Source organism: Coptis chinensis, chromosome 8 (genome assembly GCF_015680905.1).
Source record: "Coptis chinensis isolate HL-2020 chromosome 8, ASM1568090v1, whole genome shotgun sequence".
NCBI classification, from domain to species: Eukaryota; Viridiplantae; Streptophyta; class Magnoliopsida; order Ranunculales; family Ranunculaceae; genus Coptis; species Coptis chinensis.
In genome coordinates this window covers 74,361,861-74,366,158 of record NC_141463.1, presented here as the reverse complement: position 1 = coordinate 74,366,158, position 4,298 = coordinate 74,361,861, and the positions used below count along the sequence as shown (strand labels likewise).

At 41.4% G+C, this 4,298-nt stretch overlaps 1 pseudogene; it reads left to right on the top strand.

The window, feature by feature from the left end:
* The first annotated feature begins 312 nt into the window (after positions 1–312).
* LOC147482976 (putative UDP-arabinopyranose mutase 5 pseudogene) lies at positions 313–4,014 on the top strand (annotated as a pseudogene).
* Positions 4,015–4,298: the final 284 nt, after the last annotated feature.

Below are 4,298 nucleotides of genomic sequence, written 5' to 3'. Positions count from 1 at the left end.
CGTGTACACCTGCTGAATATCCTCGTATGCTTTTCGAGTCTCGCCATACGCACGTTGGGATTGCTGGTATGTCTGAGAATTTGCCTCCTCCCTTTCTTGGCTATAATGATACACGGCAGTTTTCATCCCATCAAACATACAAATTTGGTTCTCATATCTTTCCCGAATCTCAGCCTGAAAATCCAAAAAAATACATTGTGAGTACATATTATATATATAATTAATAAGAAAAATAAAATAACTAAACTCGCCGTGGTATACTGATCAATCTGCGGCTCTAACTCATGGCAACGAGCACGAGGCACCTCAGGAATGGAAATGTAAGTAGCATCCCCATCAGGTCCACACACGGCAAACATCTGAGGATTACTGGCAAACACAGGAGCTAGATGATATGCATTTAGAGGTTGTGGGTTGTAAATAGGCTGTGGTGGATGAGGAATACGTAGCTCACGTCTCATCCCTTCCAGGCCCACAAACTCGAAGTTGCTAACCCGACCAACAGGGGGCAATAACGGACCCATGGAGACACACTTCCACCATCTATAATACTGATCAGCAGTCTGCTCAACAACAAAAGAAGACGCATCTTGCCAAGGACCACCACTGACATGAACTTCATGAACTTGAATTCTACCCCACGACTTCGCGATCACTAACATCCGCATGGGAGCACATGGAACTCCATAACGCCCCGGTCATCCGCCTCCAACATCATCGCCGCCACGGGACCAAACCATATAGTCACGTCGCGGCAAACATAACTCGCGGACGTGACAACACACAAGCATCTTTGCCGCATAAATTGGATCGCCAAAGCACTAACAATGAGCATGTTTTAGCGGCGCCATACCCCATCGCTAAAGGTGCCTTTGAGCGTGGCAAAGATCTGTCGCGAACGCACCGGATGGCGTTGCAAAGGCATAAAAAAAGCGTCTCAAATACTTTAAATGCAACGCCAAAAGTGGCGTGGCAAATGTTCCTAGTTTGTTGCGACGCCTATGGGCATTGCTAATACACTAATTCCGTTGCTACTTCATTTATGAAAATTAAATTAATTGCAAATTTATTTCAAACTATTTGCGGCTTTGGCCGCAAAAAGAGAGCTTGTAACAACTAGGATGGCGTGCAAAAGTGATACCTTTAGCCGCACAACTAGGCATCGCAAAAGGCAACCTTTTGCTACACTATTTCCGTTGCGGAAAGTTTGAATTTTTAGCTATACATTTGGCGTGGCAACAGACGTCCATAAATTTAGCGACACACCAAGTGTGGCAAAAAGTGTCTACGTTACGGTAGAATCAAATCTTTTAGCTACACCAAAATTGTCATAATGATATAAATTCGAGAAAAGCACACACTTTATTTGGGACGATTTAGCATTACAAATGGTGCAATTCATATATATATACTGTACATTTTCATTTACATAATCTTGCCCAAAACAATTTTTATAGAACACAGTAACCCTATAACAATTCACCACAAATCATAACAAAATGAATTTCATTACTAAACCATTCGATCAATACAAAAGATCTTAAAGAATTCACATAACTATTTTTTGCGAAAAAACATCGTCTCACATAATCTTAACAACGTTCAACTAAATTAGGACTAATTATTCAAAACTAAAATTCCACAAATAATGTCTATAACATGCTAATTTGAGCAGCATCCACTCGAGCTTCTTCTTGATTCTACTATTTCGGCGACTAAATCAACCAACTGCATAACAAAAAAAAAAAAATCACGTAAGTAAATTTATTAGAAACATTAATAAACCTAATACACACTCAAGTTGACAATGCATGTGAAACTATGCACCTCCTATATCGTAAATTGGTGCCCATAGCCAAAAGCTTAGAAAGAACTTATCAAAGTTATAACTTCGATCACATTCATGAAGGTACAGGATCAAATAAGAAGACAAAATAGCAAAAAACTAATAGATTTTGATCTAAATTGTACATGTAAATGCCAAACCATTAAAAAACCTCGTGTCATAAAGTTATCACCAATGAAACAATAAAATAAGTAAGGTTAAACATCAAGTAAATCAAGCAAACAAGCTCAACTACAAAAAGCACATATCAATGAAGAAAACGTCTTAAATGAAATCAGCATTGAAAAGGATGTAGATGGTTTTCATCCTCTGAACATTGGCAAACTTGGTATGAAAGGCAGAGATCCATTATTTCAGCCGTGTACACCAAAGGGTTGCCTTGAACTTCTATCACGCAGTGGCATAAGTAAAAGAGCAAAAGGGCGTGGTAGTTGGTCGAAGTAATATAGTTGGACTACTACGGTGGCGTTGCTTCTTCTCAAAGCGGATGCCATTCTTTATGGAGTTCACTCACGCACCAATCGATTCTCGAAAGCATTATTCGTGGAGCAGGACATCATCATAGCTGCAGCGGGACGAGGGCAAATATGATTAAAGGTATTTGGATCAAACCACAGTGCGGCAGCTTATTGATGTTGGTACAAATCTTCATTGATGACCCAAGTAGAAAGTCGGGCTATAGGCTCAGAGGTGATGTGGACTTTGAACAAGCTTGCAAAGTTCTTTGGATGGGTGACTCCAGGTTCGGGGAGGTGTTTATAGCTCTTTGGAAGGACGAAGTTTTGTCTTGTATTGACGACTTAATATCCCAAAGACATCATCTCCCTCGTCCTTCCCATGTAAGCATTCATTTAATTCACTACTTTTATCGGCCATCCCGGAGGACACATTCTTACACGCGTGATACGTTTATACAGGGGTGCCCAGAAGTTTTAGAGTTTTGGATATAGTTGGACTGCAGCTGGTTTTGGTGGAGGAAAAGTTGGGTTTTGAAAGAATCTTCTAGAAAATGTCTTCTCATACAATTATCAAGGATGGCGAAGTCGACATCGCTATTATAAGCGACAAGCGTTCGACCTTACTTCCTTCATGGAGGAATGGAGAAGAATCTTCTCACGATTTCATTTGATAATCGTTAAAGACCCGATCTTGTGGAGGACCTCAAGATACCGGATGGTTTCAATCATGAGGTGTACACCAAATTTGATATAGACAAACGTGTGGGCCTCGCTACGACTAGCATTCTCTTTTCGGGCTATTCGGTCGGTATTTCGGTTATTTGGTATCCGCAAAAAGTATATTGTATCAATTGATGATGATTGTGTTCCCGCAAAAAGAGATGATAAGGGCCAAATAGTGGATGCAGTGGCCCAAAAGACATCTGGAACCTAAGGACTCTGCCACGCCATTCTTCTTCAATACACTCTATGACCCTTACTGCTGCGCAGGTGCAGACTTTGTTGTTGGGGATACCCATTCAGCCTCGCGAGTGGGGTGACATGTACTCTATCTTATCTTGGGGCGGTGGCTCAATTTGGCCGACTTAGATGCACCCACTCAAAACGAAGCAGAAATGAGGAATTCCGGTATGTGGATCGGTCCCTAACAGTGCACCGCAAGGACAATGATGCCATTAAGTGGAATTAATGTGGCATTCAATCGAGAGATAATAGGACCTTCACTTTTCCCCGGATCTGCGGTTATCTGGGGGAGGAAAGCCGAGGTGGGAGGCTGTTGAAGAAGACGTCTTCTCCTGGAATGTGTGCTAAGGTTGTGTCCGACCACCTGGGCTTGGGGTAAAAGTGGATTGCCATACGTGTGGAGGAAGGAGAACGGTAACGCAATAGATAGGCGGTTTGAAAAAGGAATGGGAAGGGGTGAAACTAATGGAGGAGGTGGTCCCTTTTTCCGCATGCTAAGTTATCAAGGTCTGCAATCACCGCAGAGACTGTGGTCATTGAGATTCGCGAAGATGGTAAAGGAACAACTTGGGCCATCGATGCGCGGTTTGCACGCCTGTGCCGCAGATGCCATCTTTGGAGTGGATCAAGCTTTGGAAAGGTGTTTGTTGCATCCGAGCCAACAAAGATAAAGCGAAAAAAATGGATTCTACTCTTTTTATGGAAATATTTTCTTTGTTAGTAGATAAAACTTCGGAAGAAGAATAAGAATATTACTACCTACTTTCCCTCTTTGAATTCTTTATAATTTTAGACATACCTCCTTTGGTTTCATTAGTGATTCTTTCACCGGGTGCTCTTCCGTTCGAGAGATGTGCAAATTCTTGCTTCAAATTGTCTTTATTTGTCCGGGTAACATTGCTAACGTGATGTATGATTTAACACTTCGATGTGTGCAAACTTATAAAACAACTATGATAATTTGTGGTGCCATTTATTTACCAGGTTCATTCCTTATTTCATCTCGATGTGAAATCTAATAAAGAAAGTCG